The sequence below is a fragment of the Myotis myotis genome, unplaced genomic scaffold (assembly GCF_014108235.1).
Source record: "Myotis myotis isolate mMyoMyo1 unplaced genomic scaffold, mMyoMyo1.p scaffold_m19_p_2, whole genome shotgun sequence".
Classification (NCBI taxonomy): domain Eukaryota; kingdom Metazoa; phylum Chordata; class Mammalia; order Chiroptera; family Vespertilionidae; genus Myotis; species Myotis myotis.
The window spans coordinates 151,097,984-151,120,267 of record NW_023416324.1 but is presented as its reverse complement, the minus strand read 5'-3'; the positions used below and the strand labels follow the sequence as shown (position 1 = coordinate 151,120,267).

Here is a 22,284-nt window from a genome sequence, read left to right as displayed (position 1 = left end):
GGTGACACAGGCTTTATTAGAGGAAAGACCTGCCAGGCTTGTATCGCAAAGGGAGAGCAGCAGCCAGTGCAGCGGTTAGAACTCTTTTTACGGAGAATGAGGAAGGCATGAATGCTTGGGGTACTTGGTAAGAGCTGGTTGGTTAGTCGATGTATATGTCCATACACGGTGTTCCTTCTGGAATGGGGCCATATTACATTTACAATAAGTCATCGCCATTCCAGGGACGGGTGGGTTTATTAATCACATTCGAGGGAAAGGTGTGTCTATCAGAAAGGAGATAGACCAATAAATAAATAAATAAATAAATAAATAAATAATAGTCTGTACATACTGAAGTACTTCAGTATGTAAAATTATAGAAAATGAAAAGGAACGTGTAATGACCTCAGATTAGTGGTTTCCTGGAGAACAGGATGAGGGCCAGAGGAAGGAATTAACAAGGAGCATCAGGAAATAAGAGGGCAGAATGGATACGTCCATTTCTCATTGTACAGCATTGTTAACAGAAAAAACCATTGAAACCTGTGAAGAATTTTTGTGAGTTTATTTGAGCCAAACTGTCAACATATGCCGGGAAGCAGAACCTCAATGAATTGAGTTAATGCTCCAGAGAATGGCGGTTATGTCTGTATCTACACATTGCAATCAAAGGAAAGGGACCCGGGTGGGTTCCATGAAATCCATTGGTGATAGACTAGAGAGGCGAGAGAAAGCAAAGGAGGGAAACCCCTGGGATTGGATAAAAAGTAAAATGATAGACACATACTTAGGTGGGTGCAGGAACAATTAACACGATAATGAAGGAATCTGTGGTATCTGTCCTGGCACCCAGCACATTAGGTTGTGCCCCAAGGGGTCCAGAAAAAGGGAAGTTACAAGTTACCGGACATTTCAAGGGTATGTTATTATAGATGCAAAAAGACAGATAGGCTCAGTTAAGGTAAAGGTTGGCCTTGTCAGTAAAGATACCGGCTTAGGATATACTGGTAACTACCCACCAGCAACTGCTTTTAGTTAAAGTTTAATTTCAGACCATCCTTTGTGGTTACTTTAGGTCTCCGAGTTTGCAAGATGGCCACGCAGGCCTTCCCTGAGCTTGTCAGGTCAGCATGCGGGCCCTTTCGGCCACAGTATGATTTCACAGGTGTATACAGGGGTCAAAACTTATCACATTGTACATTTTAAAAATGTTCAGTTTCTTGTAGGTCAATCATACCTCCATGGAGCTATTTTGTTTTTTCAAGGTACAGACTGGGTGAAAATATTTGCACGACATGTATCAGAGAAAAACCTTTATTCAGAACCTACAAAGAACTTTAACCATTAAATAAGACAAGCATCCTGATGTGAAAATGGCCCAGGATTCAGACAAACTTTACCAAAGAAGCAATGCAACTATCCAAGAAACAAACATGCAAATATGTTCAACAGCTCTAGCAATGAGAGAAATTAAAATGACGGGAGTCCCCTTTATACCCACTATAAGAGGTAGAATGAAAAAGACTGGAGAGAACCAAGATGGCGGCATAGGTTAACGCCGGAGTTTGCTGCCTTGAACAACTACTTCAAAAGTGAAACTAAAAGACGGAATGGACATCACCCAGAACCACAGGAACGCTGGCTGAGTGGAAGTCCTACAACTAGGAGGAAAGAGAAACGCATACGGACACTCAGAGGCGGCACAGTGCTGAAGTCAAATTCTGAGGTGCGGAGTGCGTGGAGCGGGCTGGCAGCGGAGGGCGCGGTTGGCGTTTTCAATCGGGAGGGAGTCGCAGACTCTGAGCTCCAGATACAGGCGAGTCTTTAGGGACCCAGACTCAAATGGGAGAAGCGGGACTGTCTGGCTTTGGTCAGAGCGAGTGCAGCTTTCTCTCCGGGGTTTGCAGCGGTCGCTGGGACTCAGAGAGGCAGAGCCCCTGGGGACAGGACTGAGAGCCGCCATAACTGCTCTCTCCGGCCCACCCTGTTGATCCTGTGCAACCCGCCCCGCCCAAGCACTGCACAGAGGCATTTGCCGGATAGCCTCAGGCAAAGGCTAGATTAGCACTTCCCTAGAGGACAGAAGTTCTCTCACTGCAGACACAGCTGATTCTCACAGCCACTTGGCCTGGCGGTCAAACCCTCCCTGGTATTAGCTACAACAATCAAGGCTTAACTACAAGACTGCGCACAAAGACCAGGGGGGTGCACCAAGGAAGCATAACAAAATGCGGAGACAAAGAAACAGGACAAAATTGTCAATGGAAGATATAGAGTTCAGAACCACACTTTTAAGGTCTCTCAAGAACTGTTTAGAAGCCGCCGATAAACTTAATGAGATCTACAAGAAAACTAATGAGACCCTCGATGTTATGTTGGGGAACCAACTAGAAATTAAGCATACATGGACTGAAATAACGAATATTATACAGACTCCCGACAGCAGACCAGAGGAGCGCAAGAATCAAGTCAATGATTTGAAATGCGAGGAAGCAAAAAACACCCACCTGGAGGGGCAGAATGAAAAAAGAATCCAAAAATGCGAGGACAGTGTAAGGAGCCTCTGGGACAGCTTCAAGCGTACCAACATCAGAATTATAGGGGTGCCAGAAGATGAGAGAGAGCAAGATATTGAAAACCTATTTGAAGAAATAATGACAGAAAACTTCCCCCACCTGGTGAAAGAAATGGACTTACAGGTCCAAGAAGCGTGGAGAACCCCAAACAAAAGGAATCCAAAGAGGACCACACCAAGACACATCATAATTAAAATGCCAAGAGCAAAAGATAAAGAGAGAATCTTAAAAACAGCAAGAGAAAGAAACTCAGTTACCTACAAGGGAATACCCATACGACTGTCAGCTGATTTCTCAACAGAAACTTTGCAGGCCAGAAGGGAGTGGCAAGAAATATTCAAAGTGATGAATACCAAGAACCTACAACCAAGATTACTTTATCCAGCAAAGTTATCATTCAGAATTGAAGGTCAGATAAAGAGCTTCACAGATAAGGAAAAGCTAAAGGAGTTCATCACCACCAAACCAGGATTATATGAAATGCTGAAAGGTGTCCTCTAAGAAGAGGAAGAGGAAGAAAAAGGTAAAGATACAAATTATGAACAACAAATATGCATCTATCAACAAGTGAATCTAAGAATCAAGTGAATAAATAATCTGATGAACAGAATGAACTGGTGATTATAATAGAATCAGGGACATAGAAACGGAATGGACTGACCATTCTTGGGGGGGAAAGGGGTGTGGGAGATGCGGGAAGAGACTGGACAAAAATCGTGCACCTATGGAGGAGGACAGTGGGTGGGGAGTGAGGGCGGAGGGTGGGGCGGGAACTGGGAGGAGGGGAGTTATGGGGGGGAAAAAAGAGGAACAAATGTAATAATCTGAACAATAAAGATTTAATTAAAAAAAAAACTACACTGACATATCACCTTAAAAAAAAAAAAAGAAAAAGACTGATAATATCAAGGTTTGATGATGATGTGGAATATGTGGAGTCCTCATATATTGCTGTTGAAAATGCGACACATTACAAGCACTTTGAAAAGCAACTGGAAAGTTTTTTTGGCAAATAGGTAAGATTTCAAAATTGTACCATTGGCTTGTATCGCTGGCATTGATTTGTGAAAGCTCGTAAAAAGAAAATGCAAGCCTGGAGCATGTCTTGCGCTGCGCCCGCATGGTGGGGCCAGAGGTCTGCGCCATGCCTGGCACCCAGCACGAGGGGGCGCGGGCATTCCTGACGAGGGGGCACGGGCTGCCCTGATGAGGGGCAAAAAGGTGAGCATCACTAAGCTCTTCCGCAGGCAGTGCCCCCTAAGAGTAAGGCGCTGCTTTCACTTATTTTACTTATTTATTTGTGGTGCCCGTGGCCAGAACCGTACCTGGGACCCTTGAGTCTATAGGCCAACACTCTATCCATTGAGCCAAACCAGTCAGGGCAAAGGCGGGTGTTCTTAACACAACCCTGGCTTCCAGGAGCAGGGAGAAGGTAGGTGGAGCAGAGCCCGGAGCTGCCCCCTGATGCGCCCGGGCCCCGAAACCCTGGGCCGCACCCCACCCCAACCCATCCCACCTCGTTTGGTCAGCAGCTGCCCCCTCCTCATTCACCCCCAGAAGTAGGAAAACAGAGATGTCATGAAATGAAACTGGGGATGTAAGCAATGGATTTGTAAGTCAGGTAAAAGGTCTTTTAGAGTCGTGGAAGGGTCTTAACTATGCGAGTGAAAGGTGGAGTCACTGGAGCCCTGTGAAAAATGGATTTGGCCTGGAGGCAAGGAAACAGATTTCACTTGGCCACCATATTTTATCATCAGTATGAGCAGTCGCCAGCTAGATAAAAAATTGGACGGGGCGACGATCTGATGTCATCCTCTCATATCTATGAGGTTATACAGTAAACCTTTGCTGAATGGGCACTGGGATTTGGGCTTCAGTCAGGAATGAGAATTAAAATTAGAGAGCTAATGTTCAGACCTTTCATTCAATAAAAATTTCTTATTAAACACTTCTAAATTGTGCCAGAAAGGTTTTAATGTGAAATTAATGGTGGTCCAAGGCAACTCTTAAATCATTTTTTTCTGAGCCATCAAAATTATTTATTTTACTTCAGGTTCCACGCAATGTAGTTGCTTAGAAAATCATACATAACCCTAGGTATGATATTTATTAACCAAAATAGTTTTTAAGCCAGAATACCTTATGTTTTGATCACAATGAAATTATTTCCTACAGCTGGACATATGCATACTATACAATTTCTGGGAGGTACTACTAGCGTTATTATTAGGCTCTGAATCCTAGGGTCTTACTCATCTGCAACTTTGATTTGATTGTGCTACGTTCATTGAGAGGCTACTTAGAACTTCATATGCTAAGATGCAACAGTTAAAATTTCCAGACTGTTTATACTTCTATCATTTATAAGCAACTTTGCATCATAGCTTTTAATTTTTTAAAAAAATTTTATTTTATTGATTTCAGAGAGGAAGGGAGAGGAAAAGAGAGATAGAAACATCAATGATGAGAGGGAGTCATGGATTGGCTGCCTCCTGCACGCCCCCCACTGGGGATCAAGTCCACAACCTGTGCATATGCCCTTGACTGGAACTGAACCCGGGATCCTTGAGTCCGAGGACTGACGGTCCATCCACTGAGCCAAACCAGCCAGGGCATAGCTGATTTTTAATTTACATTGATAGCTTTTAACTTTAAAAAAATTTTAGAGAGCCCTGGCCGGTTTGGCTTGTAATGAGAGTGTAGGCCTGCCTCCTGCAGGGTGGCAGGCTTGATTCCAGGTCAAGGGCGCTCACCTTGGTTGCAGGTTTGGTACCCCCCAGGAGGCAACCAGTGGATGCCTGTCTTTCACATCCATGTTTTTCTCTCTCCTTCCTCCTCCCTCCCTTGCACTCTCGAAAGATCAATGGAAAAAATATCCTTGGGTGAGGATTAACAAGAACACCAACAAAATTGATTTTAGAGAGGAAGGGAGAGAGAGAGAAACATCCATTTGTTGTTTCACTTATTTATGCATTCACTGGTTGATTCTGGTACGTGCCTTGACAGGATCAAACCTGCCACCTTGGCCTATCAGGAGAGCGCTGTAACCAACTGAGCTACCCATCAGGGCTCATCATAGCTTTTAAACTGCTGCACAAACATAAGATGTGGTTACTGTTTAACTTTACACTGTTTCTCAATACAAGGTCGGCTTCCTCTGCATCCATACACCAGTAATTCCCATTATGCCATGCCCCAAGCATCGTCTGGAAGCTACCTGCTCTAGCCCACGGACACCTCAGATCTGGGACATTACAAACCTGGCTGTGGAAGCACTTGGAAGTCCTGGACCACCACCACTAAATGGAGGACACCTGTTTCGGGTTGGGGGGTGGGGGTGGGGGGTAAAGAAATATGAAGTGAAACCAGGAAACCGGAGCTGTTACCACGGCTCCAGGGCTCCAAACCCATCTTGGAATTAGGAGACCTTCAGGTCTTCATCCCATCACCCGCGTGGCTCCACACCTCCTCGATCTAGGTCCCTAGGACCCCAAGCTCGAGGTTCCAAATCCCATGCCCCCGAGCCACACATTCTCTTCTCCCAGCGGCGAAGCCCCCTCACCCCGCCCCGACATTTCTGAAAACGGTCGTCTCCAGTTCGCAGGAATCCCTGCTTTGTTGCAAATGAAGGATGACGTGACCACAGCCTACATTTTCGAGCTGCATCAGGTCCGCGACGATCCTCCAGGGAAAGGGCAGTCGGAGACCTCCGGGTGCTTTTCCTGCTTTCTCACCTCCTGTCTCAGAGTTATCAATCGCGCCTTCCCACCCGCTAGGCTAAGAGGAGCTCTCTCATCATTCTTGAAGCCTTCGATGCCCTCTTCCTTTTCAGTTTTTCCATTTACAAAAATTCCCACAGAAAGACGTGGAAGGTAAAGCAGAGAACAGGGTACAAAGAAGTTTCTTAAAACACCTCCTTTTACAGGTTCTTAAGGCGTCCCCTTTAAGGAACCAGGCCCACCTCTTTCCCATTCATAATGGCTTTCCTTCCTGCCCATCACTCTACCTTTAAGAATATTTCCTGTTCCTTCAACCCAACTTGCACACCTCCGCCCCACGGCCCTCCTCATTGGGCCGCCTGAGGCTCGTTCACTCTCCGGTTTTCCCTTCACCTCCTCCCGCCCTCCAGCCTAGCGCAACGGGATCCCGGGTCGTGATTGGCTACCACGGCAGCCTCCCCGGGGCCTGATTGGTGGGCTGAGGGGCAGGGGCGGGAGCGCGGCGCACCCAGGGTAGGCTGTTTGCGTGCCAAGCGGCCGCGGCGGAGGGGCGGGGAGGGGCGGGGGGAGGGGCGGGGGGAGGGGGGCTGGGAAAGTTGAGGCCGCGCTGCCGCCGGGTCTCCTGCCTAGAGGGCTTCGGCTCGCAGCGCCGGCGGCGGCCGCAGGAAGAGGCCGCGGGGCGGGGGGAGAGGAGGGCCTGGGCCCGCGCTCCCCCAGCCCCAGAGGAGCCGGCGCCGGCCGCGGAGGGAGAGGTTCGCCGGGGCGGTCGGACAGCCCTGCCTTACGCGCCTGGGATCATGACCCGGGCGGGGGTCGCCGCTGCCGCCGCCGCGGCCGAGACCGCGCAGCCCGCGGGTGAGTGACTGCGGAGGGGGCTGCTGACAGCGGAGCGGGGGGCGGGGGCCGGGGCTGCGAGGGCGGCTCCGGGGGGCGGCTCCGGGCTCCGCTCCACCCACCCCTCCCTGATCCCGGAGGCTAGGGCTGCGCAAAGTGTGCCTCTTTCGTGGGGACCCTGCTGGCGGAGGCTATGGGGTGCGAGCGCGGGTGCTACGTGCACCCCTCTTCTGCCCGACCTCCGGGCGCCCCCTGGTGCCAGGCCCGTGGGGGGCTCTCGCTGCTCACCGGCCCCAGATGCACGCGGGGCGAGAGGCTCCTCGCCGCCCTGGTGCATAAAGAGCTGGGCGCCCGGGCTCACCCGGACGGCCTTTGCCCGCCCCCTGCACCTTTTCCGGTCTCATTCACCCCCTGTGCTCTCCTGGCTCGGAATTTCCTTGGGACCTGCTGGTCAGACTCACGTGACTTGCTTTTTGACTCTCACCCCCATGTCGCAGAGTTAGGATTGCGTTTTCTCATTAGAAGCTGTTCTTTTCCTCTCTTGAGTACGAGCGGTAGAAGCTAATGGCCAACTCTTGGAATCTTGTTCATGTTTAACATTGTGATTGTTGGGTTCTCCCATACTCACTGCCCCCTTTCCACCTTCCCCACTCCCCCACTGCGGTTTCAGTGGGGTACAGTCCTTTGAATTTATTAACTTCATCTGGAAACAAGAGACTCCATAAACCTGTGTGTGGAAATCTCAGCTATAGGCTTCCAACTTATGTTCTCATACCATTTTTTTTTTTTAACCAGTTGTGGCTAACTTAAGTTTGCATAAAGAAGACAGTTGCTTACCTATAAGCAAAGTATTCTTGAATAAACCCTTCAGTGAGTAACATGGAACCTGAAACATATTCATATCTATGTTTTTTCTTTTTTTTTTTTTATCTATGTTTTTTCTTAAAAAACGAACAAGCAAAAACAAACAGACCTGCGTTTTGAGGGATCAACAGGCTGTCCTACTCTCCAGTCACCTTAATGACTTTTTCCTCCCACACAGGACACTTGTTCAATGTAGTACAGAGTTGCTGTATGGGCTACATTTGTTGTTTCCCTTTATTTGTGAAGTACTCGGAAAGTATCTGTTGCAAAATACTTTGTAGTTATTGCACTGCTGAAACCAGGAACAGTACAGTATAATGTCTCCAGGTACTACAGGAATCAATACTTAATATCACATTTTGCTTTAGTCTAAGCAGTGTGACTTTTGTATACATAGGTATTACATTCTCCCTGTATTTAAAAGAGAAATTTTATGAAATCCAGACATGGATGCAGCCCAAGACATTCTTTAATATAAAAGCACTTCATTGCAGGGATCTAAGGGCAGTTTAGGATTGAAATAATTATTTTCTAAATTAGATGTCTATGGGCCTTCATGGAAATGAAATTCAAGAGTTGCAGATTGTGCAGTCAGTGAAACAGTCATGTAAGGGAAATTTATAGGCTATTTTCCTATTTTCAGAGCTTAGCATTGTCAACAAGGGAAAAGAAACACTAAAACAGAGAATGTTTAACTCAGGTTAGAAGATAAGCTTCACCAGATAATCAACTAAAAATTGCTGCTTATGAACGGGGACTGAGATCAAGCGTGGGTCTTAACCATATCTGTCATGCTTTACCTTTCTTTTCTCTAGCCCTGTGGTTCAGAACCGACTGTACTTTAGAATCACCTTGTGTACTTTTACATTTTAATGCTCAGGCCATCCCCCCTCTCCCTCCCCGAAATTCTCTTTTTATATGGGGTAGTCTCACCCATAGGTATATTTTTAAAACTCCCCAGGTGTTTCTATTCATCAGTCAGGGTTGAGAACTACTATGAGTCTAGAACAGTGATTTTCAACCTTTTTCACCTCGTGGCACACATAAGCTACTAAAATTCCACAGCACGCCAAAAAGTAAATTTTTTGCTCATCTGACAAAAGAAACAAACAAACAAACAAACAAAAAAAACAGTGTAATTTTGATTCATTCACATCGGATGGTTATTGTGTTGGCTGTTGTCATTTTTAAAATTTTTATTTTATTTTGTTTTTTTATCACCATGTTGTCATTTTTAAAAAATAAATATATTTTTATTGATTTCAGAGAGGAAAGGAGAGGGAGAGAGAGAAGGGAACATCAATGATGAGAGAGAACTATCGACCGGCTGCCTCCTGCACGCCCACATTAGGATAGAGCTCAGAACCCGGGTATGTGCCCTGATTGGGAATTGAACCTTTACCTCAACCGCTGAGCCAAGCCGGCTGGGCCATGTTGTCATTTTTTAAAAAAAATATATTTTATTGATTGTTTACAGAGAGGAAGGGAGAGGGATAGAGAGTTTGAAACATCAATGAGAGAGAAACATCGATCAGCTGCCTCCTGCACGCCCCCTACTGGGGATGTGCCCACAACCAAGGTACATGCCCTTGACCGGAATCGAACCTGGGACCTTTCAGTTCACACAGGCTGACGTTCTGTCCACTGAGCCAAACCGGTTGGGGCTGTCATTTTTTTTATTTGACAGTCTAAGGGAAAAGAGGTCAGTGCCCCTGACTAAATAGTCAGGTATTGCATGCTTTAAAAATTTTTGTGGCACACCAGTGTGCCTCTTGTAGCATACCACTTGAAAATCACTGGTCTAGAACAGTGTTCAGTCTGCTAGGCTTGTGTTCCAGACTCTTCTCAATTAGGCCTTCACTCATGTGTCCAACTTCCCCCCCCACTGCTTCCCAACAGGAATCTTGACCTCTTTGTGGTCCCACAGATACGCAGGTTAAGTCCTTGCTTTTGTTAACAGCATTGGTCTTTCTCAGCACACTAGCATCCCCCTCTGCTCCCTCCCTCATCAGTGTTTCTGCCTCTTCTTTTACGAAGATTTTCCTCACAGCTCTCTCTAACTCCTAGTGATCGGCTGGCTCTCTTTGAACTTTGATGCGATCTCTTGTTTAAAAGATTCTCTTTATGCTTCTACCATGTGGTGATTTAAATTCTTTTGTATATGTGTTTCATTATTCTCAAACTTAAAGGCAAGGAGTATTTTATTTTGGGCCCTTCTACAGCATTTTGCTTTGAGTTGATTGGTTTGCTTTGGAACCCTACCGACTCTGTTTGCAACCATAGGTTTGATTCCATCGCAGATGGTTCTGTCTTGGTAGCTTCCTCACACTTTAACTCCCATTGAATCATATATGGATGTCAGTTTCTTCCATATCTTTTCCTGACTTCTTTAGCAGGTTGACTGTTTTCTCTGTGGCCCCGTAACAGCTTGTACTTGTTTCTGTGTTAACACTAATCACATTGCCTGAAGTATGTGTTGATCCACCTCCTTCACTAGACCACTACCCCCAGAGCATGCATGTTGAGCAACTCCAGGAGGTACGAGTCACATAATATTCTTTTGTGACAAAATACTGTTGCATATGGCAGAGCCAGAACACAGGACTGTGTTCTTTTCATCTTCGCATTCCTGGTCCCTAACAGCACTTTTCATTAGTGGCACTTAAATGGTTGTTGTCTGAGTAAACAATGGTTGTGCTATATATTGTGCAAAGATAACCATAGACATCTTTAAGACAGATTGATTTGGCTTTAATTAATTTTGCTTTTAAATATTGTTATCTTTTACTCCTGTTATGGATTTGTTAGGGGTTAGTGGAATTTAAGTAATTATGTCTGTGACAGACCCCTTAAGCATGTAATCTTCCTTGCAGTATGCACAGGGAATATACCTTGAGTTTTTTATTCTGAGCTCTAGAGGTTGGCCCTTGTTATCCTTAAAATATTTGTGGAACTCTTGCTAAGAGAGAAACTGTTAACTGTCCAATTGGATAATTTTTCTTTTTCTCATTAAATTTTCCATATGGGTACAATTGCACTACTTCAGAAGGCCAGATCTTTTAATTAGATCGGTAGGGCATGATAAGTTGCTCCCATTAAATGTGCTAATACTGCGTTTTTAATTCAGTTCATCAAGTATTTATTGAGTGCTTACCATGTGCCCAACACTCTTAGGTACTAAAGAGAATACAGAACTAGTAAATGGTGTGAACTCAGCTCTTAAGAAGTTTTTCAACTTAGTAGGAGAACTGGGAAACATCATATCAAATAATTAAGGAACTGAACATAGTATTTATTAGATGCTAATTTAAATATAAGTACCCCAAATCTATTATGCAATGGTCAATACCATAGGAAATTAAGAGAGGCCAGCTACTCTTTCAGTAGACACTTATTACTTCCATACTGAGTAATTGTTGAGGATACAAATATGGAAGTTGTAGTTTCTACCATTTAGAAGCTTATAGCCTCGTGGAAAAAACCAATAAGCATCTAGAGCAGTGGTTCTCAACCTTCCTAATTCCGCGACCCTTTAATACAGTTCCTCATGTTGTGGTGACCCCCAGCTATAAAATTATTTTAGTTGCTACTTCATAACTGTAATTTTGCTATTGTTATGAATCGTAATGTAAATATCTGATATGCAGGATGTGTTTTCATTGTTACAAATTGAACATAATTAAAGCATAGTGATTAATCACAAAAACAATATGTAATTATATATGTGTTTTCCGATGGTCTTAAGCAACCCCTGTGAAAGGATCGTTGGACCCCCAAAGGGGTCGCGACCCATAGGTTGAGAACCACTGATCTAGAGTATATTTCATGTTAAGATATTGTAGAGTATTGAGTTAGGATATTTGGGACCACCCTCCAGGGATCAGAGAAAGTTTCAAAGAGGATGATTAGGAGTTCCCAGTTGGAAAGTTGATATGAGCATTCCAGACAAAATAACAGATACAAAGGAATGGAAATGAAAGAGGGAATTTCTTGATTAAAGAACTCCAAGTAGATTGATATTAGTAGAAAGTGGTATGTTGAAGAGCTTGGATTCTGGAACCAGACACAGGTGTTTTGCAAACTTTTATACCTGAGAGGTCTGAGCTTTTGCAGATCTTGCCTGTGTGAGGTAGCAGTAGCCTACTGGTAACTTCCCTGCTAGTGTTAGTTCAAAGAGATGCCCCAAGATCCACACAATCTCATCTATTCTCCTTGTAACTTCCCTTTTGTCTGTTGCCTTATTGCATGAGGACACTCTGATAGCCATACCTCCCAATTAATGAATCCATTATCAGGTCCCCTAGCAAAAGCATTCTCTCATTAGCTACAGTAATTTCCTAAACAATAGAAGCCGCAGCGAAGGGGACAGAGAGGAGAAATTTGTAGTGTCACCATAAGAGGTACCGCTTCTGTCTCTGCTTGCAGGAGCAATTTCTCTTTGGTTATAAGCAACAGAAATTGCCTTTGGCTAAGTTCAGCAGAAAAGGAGATTTATGGATAGATACTGGGGAAGCTCACAGAAGTGAAGAAAGACTAATGAAGCCTTGGGAAGGCCAGGGCACAGCAGCTTCTAGGATCACATGGGTCTGTGAGGCTAACTCAGTCTCAGCCCGTTTTCCTTCTTGGACAGATTCTTATTGGTCAGCCCCTTTCCCACCCCAGAGGTGAGCCCATATTATGGTCCCATCAGACCTTAGGAATGAGGAAGATAAGCTCTCCAAAGAACAAGTGAGGTGTTGCCAGAAGGGTCAAACATAAGATATTTCCTACAAAGTTCATTGAAGTTGGCAGTGTGGAGATCTTTTGGTGAGTTTGATGTAAGCAATTTTAGGAATAAAAGCCAGGTATCAGCAAGATGAAGAGTGAATGGCGAGTGAGGAAGAAAGGACAGTGAAGGGGCCTAATGGTTGGGCAGGAGAAAGAATGGGAACATCTAGAAGCTGTGGAAAGGAGAGAAAAAAACCATTTTTGCCTTTTTAATGGGAAAAGAATAAGGATATATTTGATTAAAAAGCACTAATAGGGAAGGAGAGATTAATATATGAGAGAGAAGATATATTTTGTAACAATATTACTGAGAAATGGGAGAGCTAGGGTCCAGAACAAAGGGAGAGGATATAGTGTTAGCTAGAAATATTAACACATTGTTTGCGGGTAGTTTTTATCACGTGCTAACAGGTGGCGCAGGCCATTTTTGCTAATTTTTTGCACAAATGGCAACGTTCAGTAAAATTACGATAACTTTAGTTTACGTATTTATACGTTACCCACATTCTACCGCTAGTCTATAAAAAACGTTTTAATACGTGTCCCGCGCTCTACTACACTGGTAGACCGTATAAATACGTAAAACGTATAAATATGTTTCCTGCATACAATGTGTTAAGGATGGTTTTTATAGAGGAAGATAGACTTGCACTGGACTTTAAGAAGTCAATAGGATTTAGATAAGCAGAGGGAAGTGGAAAGTCATTTCAGTGAAAAAGTAGCATAGATTTAGCTAAAAATGCACTAGCTGATAAGGAACACAGGGAAGAACCTATCTGAATTGAAGAAGAGGGAAGAGTAGATGACATGATTAGTTCTATTACCCTGCTCCTTCGTGTGTTGTACCAGGTGTAAGTGGATGAGTGAGACTGGTCTGTGAAGAAGGTAGTGTTAGGTAAGCCATGAAAGGTCAGACCCAAGAGTGGGTTTGATGCTGTAAATGTTGGAAAACGCAGTATTGTAGATTTTGGACCAGGAGGGGTACATGTTGGAATACAGTGAGTTGGCTAGATTACTAAAATGTTGAGTTATAAAAACATTGAAGAATAGGGTAAAGACTGGGAGCAAAAGAGTATTCAGAACCAGGTATATGTAAAACAGGGCCTAGTCTAAGGTGGTAGTAATGAGCAGGAGAAAAAGATTGTGAAAATAATTGATAGGATTTGGTGAGAAGATATGAAGATTATTTGGGGGTTTAGAGCCAGATTAAAATTTAAAAATTTTTTTTTAATTGATTTCAGTGAGGAAGAGAGAGGGAGAGACAGATAGAAACATCCATGATGAGAGAGAATCATTGATCGGCTGCCTCCTGCACGCCCCTACTGGGGATCGAGCCTGCAACCTGGGCATGTGCCCTTGGTCGGAATTGAACCTGGGACCCTGTAGTCCACAGGCCGATGCTCTATCCGCTGAGCCAAACTGGCTAGGGCAAAAATTTTGATGTCATTGATAAAATGGAGAAATTGTAAGTAGGTCTCTTAGGAGGCAAAGCAGATTAGCATGTTGCAAACTGACTTGTTAACTGGCTTTGAAATGAAATGTTCTGAAGAGGGCTTTGCCTAACCAAAGATTTGGAGCATGATCAGTGTTGAAAGGTAGCTTTATTATAAAAACATAATGACTTTTACACGGAAACAATTTGAAACTTTGTAAGGAGAAAGCAACCAGAAAAAAAGCATTGAGCTTTGGAAGTCCAAGTGAGAGAAAGACAAGGATCCATATTAGAGAAAGATGATGCATAATTGGAAAAGAGGAAGACACCCTGGGAGAGAGAATTTCCAGGAAAGGGCGAGTTCAGCAGCCCAAATCTTGCAGAGTGGAGAAGGAAGACAAAGAAAGGGCCTTTTGATTGGTGGAAAATAGTCCCTGACCTCTAAGAAAGCAGTTTTGGTTGGCAGAACAATCAGAAGGCATAATGCCATGGGTTTAAGAAGGACTGGCCAATGAAAGAAAGGTGAGAAATTTCACAGGAATAGTAGGAGAGAAATGGAATGATAGAAAGAAAAGGCAGTAAATTCTTGTTTGATATGAGGAAAACTTTTGTATTTTGGAAGCAAACGAGGATTAAGGAGGAAATAAAGTGCTAAAGAGGAAAGAATCAGGTGTAGAGTCCCTCTCCACAGATGGTGGAATTGTCTTTAGGATGGTCTGGTGGGCTGAAAGGATAGATATATAGATAGAGGTCTGAAATGATAAATGTATGATCCGGTTAAGGAACTTGTAGCAGATGACCTCCAACTTCCCAGTGAATTAGTGGAGGGTGGGAATAGAAAAAGACAACTAATGTTTATTGAGCTCTTGTTATGTACTAGACACTTTGCTTGACCCATTAAATGTGTTATCATGTAAATTCATAACAGTCCTCTGAGGGGTTGGTGATAATCTCCAAATTTTAAATGTGAAGATGCTAAGACTTCAAGGAATACTTATTTAAAAACCAAATAGCTAGTAAATGTCAGCTTTGAGATTTGATCCTAGGTCTGATATCAAAGGCTGTTCCCATTCCACTATACCACTCACTCATTAATGTGAGGAAAAGGATATGTAGGGACTTTGAGGATCTGTTAGTGATTATAGTGGCTGTACCTCAAAATTACTTTAGGAGCTTTAACAATTTCTTGTACCCTACCCAGTCATTTATTTCTTCATCAGCATCCTCATTGATTACCTACTACAGTAGTCAGGGTACTCCAGAGAAACAGGACCAATAGAGACACATCACAAGATGGGCCTGGAGCATCTTATAGGGCCAAAAAGTAAGAAAGTACTAAAATACAGGCGTGGGGGAGAGGAGCGGGGCAGTGTCAAAAGGACAAGAAGCCTACCTGAAAGAGTGCCCAGTGGCCAAGCTTGAACAGTTTGAATTCTACAATAACGATAGCATTAGATTTTGACCCAAAGGATAAAATATATGTCTAGGAGTCCATACTGATATAAATAAATGGGGGAGAACAGATAAATCTAAGAATTCTAAAAATAGCCGAAACCGGTTTGGCTCAGTGGATAGAGCGTCGGCCTGTGGACTGAAAGGTCCCGGGTTCGATTCCGGTCAAGGGCATGTACCTTGGTTGCGGGCACATCCCCAGCGGGAGATGTGCAAGAGGCAGCTGGTCGATGTTTCTCTCTCATCGATGTTTCTAACTCTCTATCTCTCTCTCTTCCTCTCTGTGAAAAATCAATAAAATATATTAAAAAAAAAGAATTCTAAAAATATATTTAAATACTCCCTTCTCCAAGAGATGGAAATTAATTCTTCACCTTGAGTGTGGGCTAGACTTAGTACTCATTTCAAAAGAATAGGGTATAAATAAGGAAAAGTCCTTCCGTATGAGCTGAGTAGTTTAATATAAGGATGTTTTATTTGTTTAATGAGAAAAATCTACTTAAGTAACATAGAAAAAGAATAAGAAAATAACAATAGTGTTATTAGTGTTGACAAGCTGGAAAGGGTAGTATCGAAAGATCAAAAGCATTGAGGAATTTATGAAAAATGCAAAGCATACAGGGTCAGGTTGATGACAAAACCTTACAATCTGTAACCCAATATTGTCTTAAAGGGGAAACACTAGAAAAGTGAGTTTTCCTTACACAGTTTTGGATAACCCCAAAGCTCAGAGACTTTGAAAAGGAGTAGGAGGTTGAGGTTGGTTATCTTAGTCCATTTGGACTGCTATAACAAAATACCATAGCCTGGGTAGCTTATAAACAACAGAAATTTATTTTTCACAATCTAGAGGCTAGAAGTCCATATCAGGGTGCTAGCATGCTTGGGTTCTGGTGAAGGCAGCCTTCTGGGTTTGCATACTGTTGACTTCTTGCTGTGTCCTCACATGGTAGAATAGGCAAGCAAGCTCTCTGAGCCTTCTTTTTATAAGGGCACTGATCTCATTCAGATCATAGCAATGGTCAAAGGGCAATTAATTAGACTTCAGCACAACTGTTCCAGGACCATTTAGAATAGCTCACAGGGTAAGCTGCTAGAACATCTATAATAATAAAAGCGTAATATGCTAATTATACTGGACAGCCAAATGACCTTCCGGACGTCATTCTGGACTTCCTTCTGGATGAACCCACGACAGCAAAGGCTGAGGCAGGGGCAGAGGCAGTTAGGGGCGATCAGGCAGGCAGGCAGGCGAGCGGTTAGGGGCGATCAGGCAGGCAGAGGTGGTTAGGGGCAATCAGGCAGGCAGGCGAGTGGTTAGGGGTGATCAGGCAGGCGAGCGTTTAGGAGCCAGTAGTCCCGGATTGCAAGAGGGATGTTTGACTGTGGGATCGGGCCTAAACCGGCAGTCGGACATCCCCTGAGGGGTCCTGGATTGCGAGAGGGTGCAGGCCAGGCTGAGTAACCCCATACCCTCCCCCCTTACCAAATTTTGTGCACTGGGCCTCTAGTCTACACTAATAAAGGAGAATGATGCAAATTAACCATCACTCTGCCACTCCCACCAGCCAATCAGGAGCAAATATGCAAAGATGGTGGCAGCCACGGAGCTGGAGCAAGCAGGAGGCTTGGATTGCCCCTGGCAATGGAGGAAGCCAAGCTTCCCGCCTGCCCTGGCCGGCCCTGGGCTCTGCTCAAGGCTACAAAGTTTCATTTATAGAAGATAAATAAATCCCAGATACCTGCTTCCAGCCTGCCCTGGCCTCTGCTCAAGGAGGTGCTGAAAAAAAAAAAAGAAAAAAGAAAAAAAGGAGAGGCTGGGAGCTTGGGTCGCTGGGGGGCATGGCCAGCCTGAAAATGGCCATCAGCCCCTCACCCAGGCTGGCCAGGCACCCCAGCAGGACCCCCCCACCATGAAGGGGCTGTGGCCAGCCTGCAAACCCATTAGACCCTCACCCAGGCTGGCCACGCCCCCATGGGGTGAGGGTCCCACTGGGGGACTTGGCCAGCTTGCAAACAGCCATCAGCCTCTTACCCAGGCTGGCCAGGCACCCCAGCGGGACCCCTACCCTGATCCGGGACACCCTTCAGGGCAAACCAGCTGGCCCCCATCCGTGCACCAGGCCTCTATCCTATCTAATAAAAAAGAAACATGGTAATTAGCATACGACCGCTACCCTTCCCATTGGCTAATCAGGGAGATATGCAAATTAACTGCCAGCCAAGATGGCGGCTGGCAGCCAGGCAGCTAGAAGCAAACATGAGGCTTGCTTGCTTCAGTGATGGAGGACTCCAACGTTCCCTGCCTGCCGCTGCCGGCCTCTGAGCTGCAACTCTAAGTAACTGTTACAAATATAGACGCTAAACAAAACCCTAGAAACCTGCTTTAGTCGCCGGACTTCAGCCAGCAGGATCGCAACATTGTTTCAAATACAGAAGGTAAACAAAGGCCAGAAACCTGCTTTCAGCAGCGGAGGCCTAAGAGCTGGAGCTTCAGAGCTCAAGCTGGCCCAGAATAAAAAAGAAAAAAAGAAAAAAAGGAGCGGTTGGGAGCTTCCGTCACTTGCCAGCCTGAAAACAGTACTCAGCCCCTTACCCAGACTGGCCAGGCACCCCAGTGGGGACCCCCACCCTAAAGGGTGTGTGACCAGCTGCAAACAGCCATCATCCCCTCATCCAGGCTGGACAGGCACCCCAGTGGTGACCCCCCATCCTGATCCAGGACACCCTTCAGGGCAAACCAGCCGGCCCCCACCCGTGCATCAGGCCTCTATATAGTAAAAGGGTAATATGCCTCCCGGCACCGGGATCAGCGTGACAGGGGGCAGCGCCCAAACCCCCTGATCGCCCTGCGGCTCTGTGTGTGACAGGGGGCAGCGCCCAAACCCCCTGATCGCCCTGCGGCTCTGTGTGTGACAGGGGGCGGGGCCACAACCTCCCTGCTCTGTTCGTGACAGGGGAAGGCGCCCCAACCCCCTGATCAGCCCCGCTCTGTGCCTGATAGGGGGGAGCTCCCCAACCCCCTGATTGCCCTGCGGCTGTGTGTGTGACAGCATGCGGTGCCCCAACCCCCTGATCGGCCCTGCTCTGTGTGTGACGGCATGCGGTGCCCCAACCCCCTGATCGGCCCTGCTCTGTGTGTGACAGGGTACGGCGCCCCCCCCCCCCCACGGGCCCTGCTCTGTTGGTGATAGAGGGCGACGCCCCAACTGCCCCCCACGGGCCCTTCTCTGTGTGTGACGGGGTAGAGCCATAACCTCCCCATCGGCCCTGCCCTGAGTGTGACAGGGTGCGGCGCCCCAACTTCCAACCCCCTGATCCGCCCTTCTCTGTGAGTGACAGGGGGGAGCTCCCCAACCCCCTAATCGACCCTGCTCTGTGCGTGACAGGGTACAGAACCCCAACCCCCCTGATGGGCCCTGCTCTGTGAGTGACAGGGGCAACGCCCCAACCCCCTGATTGGCCCTGCTCTGTGCATGACGGGGTGGTGCCGCGACCTCCCCATCGACCCTGCCTTGAGTGTGACAGCGGGTGGTGCCCCAACCCCCCAATCGGCCCTACCCTGAGCGTGACTGAGGGTGGCATCACAACCTCCCAATCCGCCCTGCTCTGTGCATGACAGGGGCGGCGCCCCAACTCCCCAATCGGGCCTGCTCTGATCCCGACCAGGGGCTGCACCTAGGGATTGGGCCTGCCCTCTGCCACCTGGGAGCCAGCAGGTCGTTATCTCCCGAGGGGTCCCAGACTGCGAGAGGGCACAGGCCGGGTTGAGGGACCCCCCCCCTCCCCCTGAGTGCACAAATTTTTGTGCACCGGGCCTCTAGTCCTATATAATAAAAGGGTAATATGCAAATTGACCCTAACAGCAGAATGACTGGGAATGACTGGTCACTATGACACACACTGACCACCAGGGGACAGACGCTCATTGCAGGAGCTGCCCCCTAGTGGTCAGTGCGCGCCCACAGGGGGAGCTGTGCTCAGCCACAAGCCAGGCTGATAGCTGCCAGGACAGCGGTGGTGGCGGGAGCCTCTCCCGCCTCCTCAGCAGTGCTAAGGATGTCCGACTGCAGCTTAGGTCTGCTCCCCGATGGCAGGTGGACATCCCCCGAGGGCTCCTGGGCTGCCAGAGGGATGTCTGACTGCCAACTTAGACCTGATCCCCTGGAGAGCGGGCCTAAGCCAGCAGGTGAACATCCCCCGAGCGGTCCCAGACTGCGAGAGGGCACAGGCCGGGCTGAGGGACTCCCTGAGTGCACAAATTCTAGTGTTTATATAAGTTGGGGGTATTGCTATCATGGACTTTAGGGCTAGAGAGAGAATCAGGGTTATACTGCAGGGGACTTGTAGTTGCCACCATGAACATGGAGCTCCTTTCATCAGAAGGCACTCAGCTAGCTGCTTACCTCTATCCATGTGTGATACTCTTTTTTTTTTTAAAGCCTCACCTGAGGATAGTTTTTCCATTGATCTTTAGAGAGAGAGCGTGAAAGGGAGCAGGAGAGACAGAGAAAGTGAGAAACATTGATGTAAGAGAGACACATTGACTGGTTGCCTCCTGCATGCGCCCCGATTGGGGCCAGGGATTGAACCTGCAACCGAGGTACATGCCCTTGATCAGGAATCGAACTTGTGACCCTTTGGTCCAAAGGCAGAGACTGTAACCATTGAGCAAACTGGCCAGGGCCATGTGTGATACTTTGCATAGCCAGAACTCATATGAGCATGCACATTCATGGCAGGGAGAAGAGCGATTTTAACATATATTAAAGTAGTGATTCTTGCCCTGACCGGTTTGGCTCAGTGGATAGAGCGTCAGCCTGCGGACCCAAGGGTCCCAGGTTCGATTCCGGTCAAGGGCATGTACCTTGGTTGCGGGCACATCCCCAATAGGGAGTGTGCAGGAGGCAGCTGATTGATGTTTCTCTCTCATCGATCTTTCTAACTCTTTATCCCTCTCCCTTCCTTTCTGTAAAAAAATCAATAAAATATATATTTAAAAAAAACCCAAAAAACCCCCCAAAAATAAAGTAGTGATTCTTGGTGGTGATGCACATTAAAATCACCCAGGGAGCTTTTCTATAGTGCATCCAGTGTTGAGAACCACTGTACTGGGGAAACCAACTTTAGCCATCAGTTTGGTTAACTATTTTAAGGAAAATAAATAGGATAAAAGAGGGACACCAAGCTAAACAAACAGAGGAATCAATCTTTGAGAAAACAAATTAAATGTAATAGATAGGTAATATTTTTTGTTCAAAAATATCGTCAAGGATTTGAGAAAATATAATTTCCATAAAATAGCAGTGGGGTACTATAAAAAAAAAGAACAAGAAAGATTTTGGCAATTAAAAACATTTTCTGAAAGAAAAACTAATAGCAGGCTGAATAGCAGCAATTGTAATAGGTGACTAAATTAGTGCACTAGAAGATCAGACCAAGGAATTCTTCCAAAATATGGTACAAAAGGACAAAGATGGGAATTATGAGCTGTTGAACATGGTGCACAGGTCAAGCAAGAGAACTGATGCTCTACAACTAAAATTCTATACAATTTTAGTCAGTCTTTGGCAGAGGTGGGTGGTGGGTGGTTCATGGTAAGAAATAAAGCCTGTTAAACCTTTGTAGTTGTAGAAGTGACCATAGATACTGTTTTCAGTAGGAAAAACTTATGCTTAAATTTTAATGTTAGTGTTTTTTTTTAAAAAAAATTATTTTATATATATATGTATGTATATATATATAATTTACAGAGAGGAAGGGAGAGGGATAGAGAGTTAGAAACATTGATGAGAGAGAAACATCGATCAGCTGCCTCCTGCACACCCCCTACTGGGGATGTGCCCGCAACCAATGTACATGCCCTTGACTGGAATCGAACCTGGGACCCTTGAGTCTGCAGGCTGACGCTCTCTACTGAGCCAAACCGGGTAGGGCTAATGTTAGTCTTTTTAGGTTACCAATAAACAATTACTTTTCTCTCAGCTCTGTCCTCTCAGCTTTTCTTTTTTTTTATTTTTATTTATTTATTTTTTTAATATATTTTTTATTGATTAAGATATTACATATGTGTCCTTGTCCCCACGTTACCCTCTACCCCCCCCCCCCCCCGCTCATGCCCTCACCCCCCCGTTGTCCATGTCCATTGATTAGGCCTATATGCTTGCATATAAGTCCTTTGGTTGATCTTTCCCCCTTACCCCCACCCTCCCCTACCTTCCCTCCAAGTCCCGACAGTCATCAGCTTATGTTGTTCATTATATTCCACAAATGAGTGAGATCATGTGGTATTTATCCGCTCTCCAGTTCCATCCATGCTGTGGCAAATGGTCAGAGTTCCTTTTTCTTCTTCCTCTTCTTAAAGAATACCTTTCAGCATTTCATATAATGCTGGTTTGGTGGTGATGAACTCCTTTAGCTTTTTCTTATCCGTGAAGCTCTTTATCTGAGCTTCTATTCTGAATGATAGCTTTGCTGGATAAAGTAATCTTGGTTGCAGGTTCTTGCTATTCATCACTTTGAATATTTCTTGCCACTCTCTTCTGGCCTGCATGGTTTCTGTTGAGAAATCAGCTGACAGTCGTATGGGTACTCCCTTGTAGGTAACTGACTGTCTTTCTCTTGCTGTTTTTAAGATTCTCTTTTTGTCTTTTGCTCT

At 45.7% G+C, this 22,284-nt stretch overlaps 1 protein-coding gene across 3 annotated transcripts in view; it reads left to right on the top strand.

The window, feature by feature from the left end:
* The first annotated feature begins 6,867 nt into the window (after positions 1-6,867).
* Positions 6,868-22,284, top strand: part of USF3 (upstream transcription factor family member 3) — a 65,255-nt gene continuing 49,838 nt past the window's right edge. For all 3 annotated transcript variants that reach the window (XM_036348878.1, XM_036348873.1, XM_036348877.1), the window contains exon 1: positions 6,868-7,132. The gene's annotated coding sequence lies outside the window, so the exon portion shown is untranslated. The remainder of the gene's footprint in view (positions 7,133-22,284) is intronic.